The 19,400-nt window shown below is 39.6% G+C and overlaps 1 long non-coding RNA gene across 6 annotated transcripts in view; it reads right to left on the bottom strand.

Moving 5' to 3' along the window:
• The window catches only part of LOC137096714 (uncharacterized), a 354,124-nt gene that overhangs the window by 214,262 nt on the left and 120,462 nt on the right, over positions 1–19,400 (bottom strand). For all 6 annotated transcript variants that reach the window (XR_010909640.1, XR_010909642.1, XR_010909638.1 and 3 more), the window contains one exon: positions 16,001–16,073. This is a non-coding gene — a long non-coding RNA (uncharacterized lncRNA). The remainder of the gene's footprint in view (positions 1–16,000; positions 16,074–19,400) is intronic.

Here is a 19,400-nt window from a genome sequence, read left to right as displayed (position 1 = left end):
AGGGTGTTTTTTGTTTATTTTTTTAAAATGAAGCCTCAAATTGGTGTGCAACTTTTCCCCATTGCCTTTCTTATGTTGGCTGGGAAGAGGACTCCTATTGATTTGACTTTCCATTTTAATACATAAAAACAGGAAAGAAAGGTCAATACTAAGTTGTTAAACCAGCAAAATAATGCAGGTTACTGTTAGCTTGTTTAGCAATTGACAAGGATTTATTTAAACCCACCATTTCTGGTTGATATGTGATGATAGGCAAGGGATAGGATAAAGTAAGTACTCTATGATTCCTCCCTTCATATATATGGAAGGGGCAGGAGGAAATGTACACTAGAGCTTTACTCATATCAATTTCTGTATGTAACATATAATCCTTGTTCAAGTACACAGGGTACAACTAACCTGAGTGTATGAAGCCAGCCTCACCCTATACCTGGAAGTATACTTCTGAGAAGATAGACTTAGGGTGCATCTACTGCAGAATTAATGCAGTTTGACACCACTTTAACTACAATGGCTATGGAATCATGGGAGTTATAGTTTTAGCCTTCTCTACCAAAGAGTGCTAGTGCCTCACTTTACTACAAGTCTCAGGACTCCAGCCAAATGAAACTTCTTTCACATACTCTGACTGTACTGTATTATACAGCTGAAGAGAATCTGGCAACTCTTTGTCCATATGACAGCCATAATATTATAATACATGTTGACCCAGAAAGAAGCAAGAACCCACAATACTGGCTTTCTATACATCAGTGTTTCAAATTCTTGAATTACAGCATTTTATGACATGGAATTGAAAGGTAAGAGTTTGAAAACTTTAACGCTCAATTCCAAAATCATTCCAACACTTAGTTTATAGTATTTGTAGGAACTATCAAGAAGCTTGCTGCCTCACATCATAGACAAGTTTGCCAAGTAAACATTATGATATAAATATTGCTAAAATCATACAGGGTGCTGTTAAATATGGGAAGACTGCCCAAATAATACTTCCGTTATTTCAATGGAGTGCAATTAAAATGAAACGATCATGAAGCAAACACTGATATGCCACTTTGACCTTACTAGAACATTATTTTTAACTTAGATTCTCATATTATTATGTCATAGGTTCTACAACTCCTAAATGTGTGAAATTGTTTTGTCAAGTGATTATCATCTTTACTGGCAATTAGCCACCAGTGCAAAGAAGAAATAAACTGAAAGATAAACAATCACAATTTAGTCATTACATATATAGTTGCTAATTCCACCACATTCTACAATTGTCAGCTATTTGTAAAAATAGCCATTGTCAGGATAATTAATGCATGTAGGGAGGAGTATTATTATCAGGTCTCTTGAACTCTGTAATATAGTATCTTCTTCTCCAGAATGTGTTCAGAAATTCACTTTCAGGATCTGTTATCCAAAATGCTTGGGATCAGAAGTGTTCTGTATTTTTTTCAGATTTTGGATTTAAATATACATATGTAATGATATAGTCTGGAGATATTATTTTATCATATGTGTGAAGTGCTTGTGTGCACTACTTGTGCAAAAGCACACACAAGGAAGAATTTTGCACACCCCTAATATAAAACTAATATAGGTTGGATAAGCATCTGATTCCATCAAAATATTGAATGTGAAAGACAGCATCACACACAGTTCTTACCACAATCTAAAATTCCTAACCAACATTATCTAAAATTATATTAAAAAATAACAGAAAAACAAAAAAATTACAAACAAGAAAGGAAGTCATGCTATCCTACTGCCACTTTAAAAAGCATGAGGGAAAGAGAATTTGACATTTATATATAAATAATTAAATAGTCTGCTTTTGTGGTGAAAATGGAATCAAATGCAATTCTGGAAATGATAAATTTAGTGGCAATAACATTTTGCCAAATGAACATTTCATATATGATGTTTAATATCCATGCATTCATGAATGTTTTATAATAATTCTAATATGAAAGCATACATGCATGTATTGAAAGGGTGCATCTAAATTGTAGTACTAATGCAGTTTCACACTACTTTAACTGCCATGTCTCACTACTATGGAATGATTGGAGTTATAGTTTTGTGAAGCACCAGTACTCTTATCTAAATTTTACCACTGTTGCTAACATGAATTGTATGGAAGAAAGAAGGGGTCTTCTCAGTGGTGGCCCCTACGTTTTGGAATTCCCTTCCCAGGGAGTCCATAACAGCCTCCTACTTTCTGTCCTTTAATCAGCAACCAACCCCTTTTTATTTGAACAGAATTTTTAAAAAGTAAGCTTTTGATTAACACACTGGCTCTCCAATAAGTATTTTTAAAGACTAGAGACTTCATCCCACTGAACATGTCAAGCATACTACAGCTCAGGCATACTCAATTTGGTAATTAAATGATTTTTCATACTTCCATCACCCACTAGCAAAGTATCCATTTTATTCAGGAGTTCGCAGTTGATTTGACATCATATTGTAGAGTTGTTCTTGCCAACTGTCCCTCTCATGTTTTCTTTGTAAAAAGAAAGACCTCCTCTCCTGGACTATGATTGTTTTTCCTGGGTTATAAATGTCATTTCCTAATGGTTCTATCATAAGCACATGGGGAAAGATTATTAAACTGCACAAACTTTGTCTTTGCAAGAGGGACATCCTGCTATAGCAGATTTTGTTTTAGTTTCTCAATTATTGAATATTTTGTAGTGTCTCCACTAATTTATCATAGTTTATGGACACAAAAATGAAATTTCTGGAGCACAACTACTACTTTCAAAGTGAGGACTACACAATTAACCAGGAAATATCATTTGCCAACTAGGAACCTCTTTTCTTTATTATTATTATTATTATTATTATTATTATTATTATTATTATTATTTTCTGTTGTTTATCCCTGTGTGTTTCTTGAACACACCACAGTTCACATTCCTTATCTCGACACAGTTCATAAAGCAGATGTTCTTTGGCAGCTGAGATGCCTTCAATGTTAACTGATTATTGTCATAGTTGGTTCTGAAAAGGTGCATTTGTTTGGTTTGGGCTGGTAGCATACTGCATTCTGGTGTGAGAGAATCAGCCATCTACAAAGATATCGCTCAGGGGATGCCCAGATGTATTATTATCCAGCTTCTCTCATGACCAAAAGTTCCAGGAATTATCTTAGTGGCGGAAAGACCACATGTCCAGTATGGAAGTGCTGTCTTTGTAAAACGAGGCCTCCAAGTCAGCAGTGAGCATAACACTAAAGAAAACAATATAGCGGTTATAATAGTAGAGCTTATAAACATCATGATTACCTCTATGTACAAGTCGCCAAATGAAAAGTTCTGTTTCTCTTCCTCTGAGAACTTTGATAGGCATCAAAGAAGGCTATGGCTCAGGAGGACAAAAATAGAGAGACTGTCCTTTCTTGGGCTGAATCGCATAAACATTTGCTTATTCATGATAGTAAGCTCCCACTAGCCTACAACAGTAGAAGATGGCATTAAGGATATAACCCAGATCTTCTGTTTGTGAGTGACAGTATTGCTCAACAATGAACTAAAACAGTGGGACCACCAATGCCAAATACACAGCCAATAATGTGCCAATTGTTTCTAACTATAAGGGCTCGGTAAATTCTGTTTAAATGAAGATTCAACTTTAGAAAGACAGATTGGTCTACATTATCTTACTCCCAAGAGAGCTGTCTTGTTGGAAGATTATTACAGGCTCCATGATGAAAAATCATTTATTGAACAAACTCTTCAGGCAGAGCAGAGCATTCTGTCCTCCATCTCTGAAGCCAAGAAAAAACAGTGGATAAAGTTGATAACAGAACTCAATATGGGCAGGAGTAGTCAGAAGGTGTGGAGGCTATTAAGACGGTTGTGTAATGATGCCTCACAAACTTATACCCATGCCAACATAAAGGCAGACCAGATAGCACATCAACTTCTGATGAATGGGAAACCCAAACTTGTCACCAAACTAAGAAGGAAAGAAATCCAGATAATGAGAACAGCAACTTTTATGAACCTTTCACATACACTGAATTGGAAAGGGCTCTCAATAAATGTAAAAATGGCAAAGTAGCTGGCCTGGATGATCTATGGGTAGAACAAATTAAGAACTTTGGTTGAAAAGCAAAGTCCTGGAGGAAAGCAAGAGTGATAGCCATTTTGAAACCTTGTTGTGTCATCTTTATAACACTCTGGAGACACTTATTCTGCATAGAATTATGGAAAAATAGACCTATTTATGATTCCACAGCAAGCTGGTTTTAGGAAAGGCAAAAGCTGTACATCACAACTATTAAGCCTGATTTAGTACTTAGAAGATGGTTTTGAAAGGCAGCAGACAACAGGAGCTGTTTTCATAGACCTGTTTGTAGCCTATGTTAATCATTACCTCCTCCTGAGGAAAAAAAAATCATAATATCACAAAGAATTACCATCTTATTTTCTTCATAGGAAATCTGCTACAAAACAAGTGCTTTTTCATTAAGTTCCAGGGTCAGAGAAGCAGATGGAAAAGATAGAAGAATGGCCTGCCTCAGAGGAGCGGGCTTGCTCCATCAATATTTAACATTTACACAAATGATCAGCCACTGCCAGAAAAGATAGAGAGCTTAATCTATGCTGATGATCATGCCATCACTGGAGCTTTGAAATGGTTGAACAGAAGCTCTCTGAAGCTTTAGGTGCTCCTACAGCCTATTACAGGGAAAACCAGCTGATTCCTAATACATCTAAAATGCAGACATGTGCTCTTCATCTTAAGAACAGACAAGTATCTTGAGCTCTGAGGATTACCTGGGAAGGAATTCCACTGAAGCATTGCAGCATACCAAAATATCTAAGAGTTGCTCTGGACCATGCTTTGACTTACAAGAGGCAATACTTGAATATCAAGCAAAAAGTGGGTGCTAGAAATAATATTGTACAAAAGCTGACTGGCACAACCTGGGGATCACAATCAAACACACTGAAAATATCTGCCTTTGCGCTTTGCTATTTTACTGCTGAATACGAATGTCCAGTGTGGAATACATCTTACCACGTTAAAACAGTGGATGTGGCTCTTAATGAGACATGCCACATTATCACAGGATGTCCATGCCACTGGAAAAATCATACTGTTTAGCCAGTATTGCACCACCTGATATCCATCAGGAAGTAGCAGCCCGTAATGAAAGGGCCAAGGCATTGACTTCTTTGGCCCATTCTCTTTTCGGATATCAGCCAACATGCCAATATATTAAATCAAGAAATAGTTTTCTAAGATCTACAGAGATACTTGCAGAAACACCCCAGCAAGCGAGAGTCCAAAAGTGGCAGACTAAAACTCGGAACCTCAATCATTGCCTGATACTGGATGAGAAACACCCTCCTGGGCATACAGAAGACTTGTTGACCTGGAAGGTGATGAACAGATTGCACAGGTACCACAAGATGCAGAGCCAATCTTGAAATGGGGCTACAAAGTTAAGTCAATAATAATAATAATAATAATAATAATAATAATAATAACTACTTTATTTTTATACTCCACCATCTCCCCAAAGGGACTCAGGGTGGCTTACATAGCCCAACAGAAACATGTGAGTGTGGAGAAGAACAAACCACAGATCACTTACTACAATGCAGTTTGTACCCTGCGACATGCACAATGGAGGACTTTTGTGACACCAAAGGCACTTGAAATGGCCAACTTGTACTACATTTCAAAAAAATTTTAGTACAATGTCAAGTTCTTAACTTTGTTTGTGGTTTTTGTATGCATTATAACTGTATTCTCAATTTGTCTGTGACATGATAAAGGAATAAATATATTATTTTTCAGAGGTAGGATAGCCATCTGTTGGGGTACTTTGATTGTGCTTTTGCTACATGGTAGAAAAAAGAGGGTTGGACTAGATGGCCCTTGGGGTCAATCAAAGGAGGAGGAATGAAGGAAGTGTCTGGGATCTCTCCTTTTGGTGCCATCCAGCAATCCTCCTTTCTCTCTCTCTCTGTCTCTCTCTGTCTCTCTCTCCCTCCCACCCCCCCCCCCAATGTTGGAAGAAGGAAGGAGGGAGGGAAAGGAGAGGAGAGGAGAGGAGAAGAACACATGGCACACACAACACAGGGAAGGAAGAAAGTGTGACAGAATAGACCATTTTTTCCATCTTTATCTGGATAATCTGCAAAAAGGTCACTTGCCAACCAACTTAGAAAGCATCTGAAAAGATAACCCTTTACATCACTTTTTAAACCTCAAGATATCTCTACCCTACACTTGAAGCCTACATCATGTGATGAGCATAGGGATTGCCATTTCTTAAGTGAGTGACTCAATAGGTTAGGTTTCAAACTAGTCTTAATAAATACACAATCTGAGGGCTCTTCCAGACAGGGCCCAAAATCCGGGCCCTGTTGGACTTTTATTTGAGGTATCAAAATTACACCTCAGTTAAAAGCAAATGATTTAGAAACCAAACAGGAAACCCCTGGTTTATCGCAAATTAATTAGATACCCCATTAGACCTGGGTCTAATAGGGTATGATTCCTGTGGGGACTGACTACCGGGTATTCCCAGGGGCCAGTCACCATACCTATCTCACACCTTTTGGGCTCCTGGAGCCTAAAGAAGTGAAATTGCATCCCCCTCTTTCCCATACCCTCAAAACCTTAAAAGAAAATAAAGATTTACTGAGCCACCATGCCTTCTCCCAACAGCCCTCCTGGCTTGTAGAAATGATACACCAGGAGGCAGGGGTGGGGGGAGGAGGAGGGATTTTCCTTCCCCCCCCCCCCCACCTCCTAGTGCATCATTTGTACTTGCCAGGAGGGCTGCTGGGAGAAGGCATGGCAGCCTGGTAAGTTTTATTTTCTTTTAAGGCTTTTTGTTGGGGGGGGGGGGTCCCATTCTAGCACAGTAGTTACCACTCTGGAATGGGACAACCCCCAGGAAAGTCAGCTTCTTTTGTGCGCCCATGGGAACTTAAACCCACTTCAGAGCAGGTTTAAGCCCTGTGTGGAAGTGCCCTGCATCCTATAAATTATACTCTGATTCTGAGAGAGAAATGGAAAGAAAAAAACTCTCTAACTCTCTATAAACTTTGATATTTGATTATGCATAAAACCAGGGATTACTAAATATGCAGTCTAATGGAACTTCTTAATCATACAAAACATGTTGATGCTCAACAGCAACAATCTATAAATGGTTACGAATATAAATGATACAGAGTTAAGTGCTTTTTGCATTAATAGTATGGTTAGTATAGATCATTAATTAAATGCTTTGCCAAGGCTGCCTTCGGCCATTAAGAAAATATGCATATTTTATTACTATTTATTATTTTCATAGCACATTTCAAGGTGAAGTGTCCTATATAAATGTGACTAGAATCAATTATACCAGAGAAGGCAAATCAGTTTCACTTTACATATATCAGAGAGGAGGGAGCCTGTGCTTGTTCACTAGTGTTGATGATGAATTGTCTACACTGCTTAAGAGAGTCCAGCTAGAGGCAGGCATAACCAATCCACATTTCATCCTTTTAGTTGCCATCTTAGGCTATCTCACAATGATCCATGATACAGCCAACCTTAAAAAACAGTGACTTAAAAGGTTAAAGGCTGTTTCATAGATATGATAATAAGGTGCATATGTTTCTTTATGTGCTTTAAAGCCAAACACACTCCCTTGTAACCTGTGGGAGAAATTATGTAACATTAAACTATATAAAATTATTTTGAAAACCCTGTTGTGTGCCTTCAGTCATTTCCAACTTATTTCGACCCTAAGGCAAACTATCACAGGGTTTTCTTGTCACAATTTGTACAGAGGGGGTTTGACTTTGTTTCCTTCTGATGCCGAGACAGTGTGACTCCAGAGTTCTTGTCCAGTGCTCAAGCCGCTACACCACACTAGTTCGTAGGACCTTATCCAATACAAGTTTCTCCTGTTTTCTCTCCATTTTTGCATGATGGCAAAATGGAATCTAACAGAGTCCATCCTATGACACATGGCCACTTCTGGTGGCCGCCCAGGGGAACCTCTGTCTTGCTAGTGTTCAAAAATGGAGAGAAGACATCATTTTCAGGAGCTGTTTGTTACCTAATTCCTGATTGAAGAAAGAGAGGAGAAGTGGAAGAAAGTGGGAAGAAGGCAAGGGAATGATGTGGGGTGGCTGTCCATGCATGAAGATGGATCTTGCCAGAGTAATAAGATTCCCCACTCTTCCAGATGCTTTCCCCCACTTCCCTCCCTCTCGTGGGATAATATCCTTAGTCAGCACTTATTATTTTAAAAAATACTTACGATAAAAATCTATCCCCTATCTATCTAAGGACCTAATCACACTAGGGAGGGGCTTTTAAACTGCTCAGCAAGACAGGTCCTGGGGCTCACAAAAATACAAATCCCACAATTCCGCAGGAGGGGGGACCTGGATTTAAAGTGGATCCATGCTCTAGCGTGATGAGGCTGTTTATATCTATCAATCTTTCAAATTTTTCCTCCATCATCAATCAGTTTAAATTAATTGCTTTTATTGGGAAATGATGTAATATGATTAAAGATACAATAGTGCTTTGCCAAAGTTATGGTTGTTTCAGGGATGCTGCTATGCATCCCTAAATCAGCTCTGCAGCCATTTCAAACTTTCTGCAAATGTCTCAAGAACATGCAATGTATGAACAAGTATTAACTAGATGATTTCTGTTTAATTAAAGCAAAGGGAATTGTTGCATCTCTCATGTAAAATTGACATATTGGCAGATGATATGACCAATATGAATCCAGTCCTGATAAACATCTTCTCTAAGGGCAAGGAGGGAGGGTAATCAAACAAGTTGCTTTTGTCTTTTGTGATAGCTTCCCAGGCTACCTGCATTTTACCTGCAGAAGGAACCTGTTGTTTCTGCAGAGGAAATATTTAATTAAGATCACTGCCGATTTTGCAGCTCTTGTATACCAAGGTGAAAGGGGTGGAGGAGAGAAAATGACAATAGGTAGTGGGGAGAGAAAGAAGCCAGTCCTTTGGGTTGTAAATAGGAAAGGACAAATGTTTTGCAGGGCTTAAAACAAGGAAACATGAGCCCCCCTGCTGGTAACTGATGGAGAGGAAGTTATCTCTAACAGATTCAAAACTACATGGATGTGGGAAGAAGAGAGAAACCAACCAACACTCTCACTACTGTTGAAGAAAAATGAATATTTCTTGCTATTTACCATCAAGACAGCCTTGACCAGTGGTGACTAAGATCTCCATTAGCACCAGTCATCAACAGCCATTCTCAAGTCTTTCAAACTCAGAGCCATGGCTTTGTCATTAAACCTATCCATCTGTTATGTGCTCTTCCCCTTTCCCCACTGCCTTCCACAATAATAATAATAATAATAATAATAATAACAACAACAACAACAACAACAACTTTATTTCTTATCCTCCTCTCCTCATGGCTCAAGTTGGGTTATACAACAATTAAAACAAAAACACTACAAATACACACACTAAAATGTACTTTCATAAAAGTTACACACCAAAACATATCTACACACAAAAACGCACAAAACAGAGATCAAACAAAGGATAGTTAAAATTCACGTTTAAAGACTGTCTAGGTAGGCCTGCCAGAAGAAATAGGTCTTTACATAGTTCTAAAATTCTGACAACTCATTTTAGAGTTCCTCTGGCAGGTCATTCCACAATTGTTGGGCGGCCGATGAAAAGGTCCTCTGGATAGTTATTGCTAGTTGGGTTCTGGCTGGTTGGAGCAGATGCCCCCTAGCAGACCAAAGTGTATGGAGTAGATTGTATGGGCGAAGGCGATCCTGAAGGTAACCTGGACCCAAACCATGTAGGGCTTTAAAGGTCAAAATCAACACCTCTGTACTTTGTCCAGAAACTAATTGGCAGCTAGTGGGGTGACTTTAGGATATAGCAACCAATCTGGCTGCTGTATTTTTAACCAGCTGAAGTTTCTGAACTTGGAACAAGGGTAGCTCAATGTAAAACACATTGCAGAAGTCCAACCTTGAGGTTACCAGTGTGTGCACTACCATCTTCAGGACCTCCAAATCTAGGAGGGGATGTAGCTGGTGTATGAGCCAAAGCTTATAGTAAGCACTCTTGACCGTCTAGGGATAGAGGTTAACACACCTCTATCCCTAGATGTGGACCCTTGTTGGTAAGCACCTCTGATTGTCTGGATTCAGTTTCAATTTGCTTTTCCTAATCCAGCTCATTACCTGCTCTAGGCATTCATTCAGAGAAGATATGCTATGCTTAGCTTCACCTTTTTTTTAAGGCATTGAGAAATATATTTGGGTGTCATCGGCATACTGGTAACACCCTGCTCTATGCTTATGGATGATCTCTCCCAGTGGCTTCATGTACACATTAAAGACCATTGGGGATAGAATGGCACCTTGTGGGACACCATATAACAGCTCCTCTTTGGAGGAGCAGCTATCCCCAAGCACCACCATCTGGAACCTGCCTGAGAGGTACAACCAGAACCCTTGCAGCACAGTGCCCCCAATTCTCAGCCCTTCCAGGCCTTCCAGAAGGTACCATGGTTGATGGTATCGAAAGGCACTCAGATGTCTAGAAGCACCAACAGGAAACCACCCCCCCCCCATCCCCGTTGATGTTAAAATGGAGATCATCCACTAAGGTGACCATCAGTTACCAAGTATTATTGCCTTTCACTTGTAATGTTATGGGTTGGTGGGTTATTTTTGCTAAGAGAGAGGAAGCAGAGGAGGGATTGAATTAAAAGGAAAATCAGGACATATTTACCATGAACCAGAATGTTAAATATAAACTAGCTTAGGACATTATGGTTGTCCAAGCTCATTTCTTCACTGACCACTTAGATTGATATGGAAATGTCTTAGTCCCGTGGTGGGCATACACCACACGGGGCTGATCCTGATGAGTCTGAGTCAATACAACCTTAACACAACCTTTCCCCAGGCCAACATGTCAGAGGAAAGCCCAAATTCTGTCCTAGGGATTGCCAAGACAGTTGGATCTGTTCCCAATCAGAACCAGTCACAACTGTTTTGAATGTTATCCTGTATTTCCCAGGCTCGGGCAGTCAATGGGATGGCAGTCTCCTGTCTCCTCCCCTCACCCTGTGTTGTAGTTGCCAGTTATGACATTGCACCTACCTCCTTCCTGGCACTTTACCCAATGTCAGACAGAGTGTGTCCCATTCCAAGAAAGAAGGGAGAAGGAATCAGAGAGAGGGGAGTTTTCTTTCTGTCACCCTCCCTCCTCCTTGGCACAGACCTAGTGCTATGTTACAGCAAGGGACATCTGCAAGATGGGTGGAGGGACATCTAGGGTGACTGGGCCATAGGAACTGCCCTCAGACTCTGAAGTGGCTGAGGGAGTTCATGTATGGATTCCATGTGGGCCTCATCCAGTTTCCAGTATGCAGGAAAAGGCCTACATTATGGGGCTGCCTAGAAGTTCTCCAAAAGATTGAGCCAAGGGATGTCCTCAGGACCCTGAAATATCACAGAAAATCCCAGTTTCTGGGATGTACATAAACAAGAGTTTACAAGATCCAGGGTTAGCCTTTTTGCTATAACTTCTAAACACATTACCACTATTTGAAGTAGCACATCCAAATGGCCTACCTATTTTTGTCCTACCTGTATATTTAGTTAAATTTATCTATGAAGGTTAACTCTGCTAACAGAATAAAATACTTTAAGCATACTAATAAAACATGGTGGATATCCAGAACTAAGCTCACACAATGCATTTATGCAAATTCTGTGGTGTTTTAGATAAGTTTTTTCACAAAGTATGGTGAGACTAAATGAGGCCAATTCCACCATCCTGAAGACCAACATTTAACCTGGCTTTTAAAAAGGACTACACCTAACAATTGTTCTCTTTAGCTGTCATATTCAAATTAGTATAGAAAGGGCAGGGAATAATCAGAAGTATTTTTGAAAGTATGTGAAAATAATCAGGTTTCCTTAGTAATGTGTTTAGCATATGAAGCCCAGAGCCCTAAAGTTTGTAAACATGTGATATGATATTCCATGCAATCTTTTTCTCAAATACATACATAGTAACTCCACTATGGGCTTTAACAGCACCTTTGAGACTAACTGGTTTTCATTTTAGCTTGAGCTTATCAGAATTTAAACTCACTTCTTCAGATACACTACAGAACGATAGTAAAGCTTCAGGTATAAATCATAAGTATATAGATGTGCAAATAAATGAAATGTAATAGGATCTTTTCTGATTCACAATTTGTTATTTTTTCAAAATCTCTCTATCTACTATATTACAGAGAAGACTTGAAAGTCAGCCTTCTTTTGTTTGTGTATGTATAGGTCTGAAAAAGAATAATAAGAGTATAAGATAATTTCCTTTTTACAATTTGTGTAAATTTCACAACAAAGGAAGTAATAAATAAACCCAGAGTGCTGTGGGATTAATCCAAGATTATCTCAATTGATCTACCCAACAAGTGGAGAGAAACCAAACTCCCTTAAGAGCACTCAGTATGATAATGAATAGCAAAGAATGGCGAGACTTCAGTATCAGCCTAAGGGTGACAATAAGAATTTTATTATGTTGAATGTTGGACACAAATGCAAAAGGATACATGCTGAAGCCTTTTGACACTTGAAAGGTACTTCCTGCATGCTTATCTTGGCCTCAACAGCACTGCATAAACAAATATGAATGTGAAGCTGTGCCATTAAAAAAAAATACAAATTAGTGGGAATCTGGAATATGTTTTAAAAATGTGTTTTCATATCTTGCAGAGAGGTAAAAACAAAAAGGTAGTTGCAAATCAAAATGACTTCTAAATGGAGGTGTAGTTTGAATAGTCTCATCTACCCGCTCAGTCCATATGATAACATTGTACTATAAAATACAGTGTTGTTATTCCACTTCTGTCATAGTTCCATCCCATGGAATCTTGGAATTTGCAGTTTGGAGGGTGGGGGTTAAGATCCTCAGTCAAAGCTGTCTAGTGTTTCACCAAACTACAAGTCCCTGGAAGAATAATATTATCGTTCTAGAGTGTGAATGTTCCCTAGGTCAGGTTTTCAAGAACATTTGTTTTTCAAAATTAAGGAAAACTTTCAGCATATGTTCACAGATAATCACAGGCTGTGCATCTCTGAAGTTAAACAAAGTAGGGTGGTGAGATTCATTTCATCATGAACCACTATTTACAACCTGCCTCTGGCCACTATAAAAGATATAATTCCATAATAATGCAGACTTTTTAAAAAGACATTAGTGTATGGAAAGGCAAGAACAGAAATTCGGTTCTCTGAAAGAGAAGAACCAGAATTCTCAGAAAGAGAAGAACCAAAAAACCACCAAAAAAAACCCCCCACATGCTTTAGAACCTATTGGCAACTCTCTTCAAGACATAAAAAGCAGACTTTTCAGTATATTTGCTGAAACTTCAAATATCTTTGCTTTTCCAACAATGAAAAAATCAGTATGGCTATAGATTTTTTAAAATGTCTTGGTAGAATTCAATAAACCCTGCTGTGGCAATAGAGACTGCCAAATTCCTAATGCAAAAAAGTTGTGTGAGGAAGGGCAAACTTTGGCTCTCCAGGTGTTTTGGACTTCAAATCCCAGAAATCTCAGCTAACTTACCAGCTGTTAGGAATTGTGGGAGTTGGAATCCAAATTACCTGGAGGGCTGAAGTTTGCCCCTACCTGCTCTAAACCGTGTGTGTCTGTGTGGTTTTGGGTGTTTTTTTAAAAAAACTGTAGTTTTATGGGAAATTTATACAACACAACTTCCCTATGTATCCAGTGGTGGACCTGGTTTAAGTATATTAGTTGGGGTGTGTGTGAATTGACAGTGTTAATGTCCCTCTGTCTAAAATTACACCACAAACACACAATAATAGTATATTTGAGTAATTTTTCAATTATATTGTAAAAAAAATCACAGACAAGTAAACAATGATACAAGACTAAAACTTTTTTTAAAAAAACAAAAAGTTATGCAGGCATTGGATTCACCACCCAATACCACAGAAGCCAGCAGATTTAACTGGATATGTCTCGCGTGATCCTTTATATATGCCATTCTGCCATGATGATATTCATGAAGAATATTGGCTTCCTCATTAGCAGATGAAAGGAAAAATTGAATCTTATTGTTCTAGCTAATTACAGACCTAGTTATTCTGATACTTAAAATTATCTGTTCATCAATAATCTTAGGATCCTTCCAGGCAAGCCAGAAATCCGGAAGGAATTTGGGTTATTTGAACCCAGTTTCGCCCAGATTTCTGTTTCCATCACCAACCCAAACCCCAGGTTTTCTTTGGGAGTGGCTAGATGCCATTCAGCCCCACCACAGCCCTCATTTCCCCCAAAAAATACTTTCCCAGGGAGCCTACTGGCAGCACAGGCCTCTCTGCAGATTACTCCTGATGTGTGAAAATGATGTGTCAGAAGGTCAAAGGGGGAGGAGGGATTTCCTTTTCATGTTTGTGCAACAGGAGTACTCTGCAGAAGGATCTGCATTGTCAGCAGGCCCCTTGGATAAGATGTTTTGAGGGGAAATGGGGGCCTGGGGGTTACCCTTTCACACCTTCAGGCTGTGAGGATTTACCCCCAGGACTGCTGAAGCAATCCCGGAAAGCAATCCTCATGGAGCCCACATCTTGAAAGATCCATACCTTATATTTCCAGGTGTTTTATTAATCTGGAGCAAATTGGAAAATTCTAGTTTTCTCCAAATTACTTGGGTCTCACCTGAGGTGTCCTTTGGACATCTCAGGTAAAACCGAGACAGGTCCTGTGATATGGGTCTGTCTGGAAGAGCCCCAAGTTAGGGCTAGAATAGATTTTACCTCTTCTGGGACTGAGCAAATCAATTTGTGGAAGGATGAAAGAGGTACTATTATAATATTCTGAGAAACTCCACATGTATAGATCTTGCAGGAAGGGCTGTGTAAGTACAAAGAAAATGAAAAGTTTGGCTATATTTAAGTCAACATAGGATTAGTAAGGAAAAGATCTAACTTAAAATATTGAACCAGAGGCATAAAATTCAAGCCTGCAGGTACATTACAGTTCAAAAATCAATAGTAATGCTTTGAGTCTCCTTGTGGAGAGAAAAAGCAGGGAATACATAAACATAATAAACATAATAAACATAATAAACCATAATAATAATAATAATAATAATAATAATAATAATAATAATGGAACTTGTGCCACCAATACCAGCTGCCTTAGACAAAGAACTAGTGGCATCACAAGCCTGAAAAAGTTACAGAAAATGAACATGTCAAATACTCTGGGACTTCTGAATTCAGACTGACAGAGCTTTACTCCTGACTTCACAATTGTGAAAAAAAGAAAGCATGGATCTTCAGTGTTGCAATCCCAGGCGACAGCAGAATTGCTGAAAAGCAATTGGAAAAGCTTATACTATATGAGGATTTAAAGATAGAACTGCAAAGACTCTGGCACAAGCCAGTAAAGGTAATCCCAGTGATGATTGTCACACTGGGTGCAGTCCCTAAAGACCTTGGCCTACACTTAAAAACAATTGTGCTGACAAAATTACCATCTGTCAGTTGAAAAAAAGCCACCCTACTTGAACTGCACGTATTACTTGCTGATACATTACACAGTCCTAGACACTTGGGAAGTGTCTGACGTATGATCACATTAAAAAGTCAGCAGAGTGATCTTGTTTACTGTGTACTAATCTTATTATGTATCAAATAATAATATCAACTCACTTCTCACATAGCTTTGTTGACACTGAACAAGTCACCTTTTTTGCAGACTAAGCTACCTCACTGTTACTATGGTATTCTGGGATATCCTCTTGCCCATCTCCTCACAGGAAGTGCTACATAAGCATAAAAGCAATGAATAAATAAACACTTCAAAGGAGAAACTTTGAATTTTTCTGCCTATCTCACAAAAAGCTGCTGGACAATAAACACAAGAGTTGCAAACATGCCTTGTATAACACAGTAATAGCAAAGTATGTCAAAAGAACTTACTTTTCATTCTGTACAACTGATGGTTAAACAGAAAGTTTGTGTTGCCAGCTACCTGGTGAAAATCCCCGAAGACCTAGAAAATGGAGGCAATAAAAAGGAGTTCAAAATCCATGCACATTTCTAAGCAACTTTCTAATGCTGCTAATTTTATTGGAGTTTTATACGGATATCTATTTTCAAGATTTCAATGCACATATTAGCATGTGGTGGATTACTCTGATTAGAAATTTCTGAGAGCCTGTGCCTGTAAAAGCCAGCATACTTTAGGATATGAAACAATGTAAGCCATGTTCAGTGCTCATAAGCATCCTCCAACCCTCCCTGCCCTCAACCTCAACCCTGACCTAATCATGCTGTGTAAGAGAGTAATTTTTGGACCTCTCTTCTGAACAAAGATTATTCACAGCAATTATTATTTCTGTCTCCCATTTAATAAAATCAGCTGATGATGTTACGGCTATTTCGCCATTTTTTATTTAACCATTAAAAAACTCTTTTTTTATAACCCCCTCAAAGTCTCCACAAACAAACAAACCTGAAATATAATTTACAGAATTAAAAAAGTATTCAAATTCATCCAGAGAAAACTAATTAGTTATATCTAAATATATAAATCTGGAGTATGATTCTAAATTGATGGAAATATTACTTGGAATTAAACTCAGGTGCAATGGTTAGGGCCTATGCAACAAATATTATTATAACCCATAAAACTGAAATTTGAGGACATCGTTATTATTGGAGTAAAGTTATTATTATCACAAGACACTTGCCTTCATAAAAATTTTAAAAGATTGGGAAAGGGAGAAGCATTATAGCGTTCCAAATATTGCTGCATTAGACTTCTCATCAATGCTATGCTGACTGATGCTTATGGGGGTTGGACCATAAGACCATGGCTGCCTTTGAAGCTAATTGGTTCAACAGCCAAGTCTTTACTTGGCACTTAAATGAACATTGGTGCCAGGTGGGCCTCCTGAAGGAGAATATTCCATAGTTTGGTGCCACAGCCAAGAAGGCCCCCTCCCATGTCCAAAACAGTGCACTACATCACTGGTGGGACATGGAGGAATCCTCACCCTGGCAGATCTCAATCCTCTCCAGGCACATGTGGGGAGAAGTGTTCCCTCAAATATCAAGGACCCAAATAATTTACATCCTTAAATGTCACTACAAGCATCTTGAATTCAGATTGGGGAAAAATATAAACCGCGACTGCAGTTCTTTTAAGACTTGCATTCATGCTGTTTAAATGCTATTCCAGTCATCAGTCACATTGCTGTGTTTTGCAGTAGTTACAGTTTTCCAGTTACAGAGAGCACAACAAAATGATCTAGTTGGGAAATCATGTGGCTATGGTTTACTTCAACTAAGGGCAAAATTGCCTATCCTATGATGCTTGGACCTTTCTTCAGGCACAGAGCCTGCTGGAACCCATCACATGACACATGAAGAGTGGTTCAAGCATCGCTGGAGGTAGCACTGGCAACATGGGTGCTTTCCCATGTTGCATAGAAAACAACAGGGGGAAGCCGGGGAGCAATGCTTCTCATCATGGGATGAGGTGAGGGACAAGGTAGGTGATGCAGGGTGTGGGGCTGTGCACAGAAACTGAAGCTGACACCAACTATTCTGAGCCACAGAGTCCATTTAGGGCTCCAGTGACAGTCATAGATCTAGGGTATTGTCAAGCTATGTGCTTGGTCATTCACCCCCTCGATAGATTGTCACCTTGTTGTGGTGAGGGGGCTTGCATGTTCCAATAAACCTGCGGGCACAACGATTGGAATCTTGCAGTCCCAAGAGTGGACACAGGGGAGGTTCCAGATCAAACACAATGCAAAGACCCAAAGCTCTCAACACCAGAACAGACAGAGGATAACATGGTACATGTTACAACGGCTGTGAACGTGGAAGAGGGCTGCAACAGATTGAGAAGCCACTGTTGTCGTGTTAACCATGTCACTGGATGGGACCTCACTCAGGGAATACTGTGTGTTGACCAGCTGTGCACCGACTTCCACACATTAAAAAAGCTCACGCACAGGCAGCGTCCAAGAAAAATTAAACAAACCAATACCAAGGTGCTTGTTTACAAAACTATTGTCCTCCCAACCCTGCTATATGCCTGCGGAACATGTACTATCTAGAAACATCACATGCAACTCCTGGAACGATTCCATCAACGTTACTTCCGAGAAATACTGCAAATCTCTTGGGAAGACAGGTGGACAAATATCAGCATGCTGGAAGAAGCAAAGACCACCAGGATTGAAGCGATGGTCCTCCGCCATCAACTCTGCTGGACTGGCCATGTTGTCCGAATGCCCGATCACCGTCTCCCAAAACAGTTACTCTACTCCAAACTCAAGAATGGAAACAGAATGTTGGAGGACAGAAAAAGAGATTTAAAGATGGGCTCAAAGCCAACCTTAAAAACTGTGGCATAGATATCGAGAACTGGGAAGCTCTGGCTCTTGAGCACTTTAGCTGGAGGTCAGCTGTGACCAGCAGTGCTGTAGAATTTGAAGAGGCATGAATGGAGGGTGAAAGAGAGAAACATGCCAAGAGGAAGACACATCAAGTCAACCCCAACGAGGACCACCATCCACCTGGAAACCAATGCCCTTACTGCAGGAGAACATGCAGGTCAAGAATAAGACTACACAGTTACCTACGGACCCACCACCAGGAGAGAAGCCTCCTCGCAGGATTGCAAGACATCCGGGCGTCCCCTGGGCAACGTCTTCATAGATGGCCGATTCTCTCAATCCAGAAGCAACCAGAGACGACTTGCAGCATGCAAACAAGGAAGCAAAACAACCAACGATCCTTTTCAGGACCAACCATGACAATAATCTCAATCAACATCGAAGGCATTTCAGCTGCCAAAGAACAACTGCTCTATGAACTGTGCTGTGTGTTTGTTTTGCTCTGTTAGAATTGTAATACAATGGTTGCTGATGACACGATAAATAAATAAATAAGCCACCAGGACACCGCAGTTGGAGGACAATCTTATTCGGACAACGAGGGATCACCTAAGTAAGTAAAGTAAGCTTGTTCTTTCAAGGGGAGAGCAACCTCATCAAGAACAAACTGTTTACCCTATTCCTGGATCCACGAACAACCAATCCATACAGCCTCTGTCATATTAGTCATCCTCATCTAGCCCACTATAGCATCCAGGCATTAGTCCTGCATTCACACTGCCCCAGCTAACTCCAATGACCAGGAAAAATACTCCTGAGTTTCATTAGTATATTGAAGACACCCCACTCCAATGCCCCCTATAAAACCACCCCAGTGGCATCATGTAGATATTGTATAGACTGGGGGATAAGATAGAATTGTAGAGCACCCAACAGTGTAATCACTGTGGCCCCAAATGGAAATCATC

The sequence above is a fragment of the Anolis sagrei genome, chromosome 3 (assembly GCF_037176765.1).
Source record: "Anolis sagrei isolate rAnoSag1 chromosome 3, rAnoSag1.mat, whole genome shotgun sequence".
Taxonomy (NCBI): domain Eukaryota; kingdom Metazoa; phylum Chordata; class Lepidosauria; order Squamata; family Dactyloidae; genus Anolis; species Anolis sagrei.
Note: the sequence above shows the minus strand (reverse complement) of the source record. Positions and strands in the feature narration are given on the sequence as shown.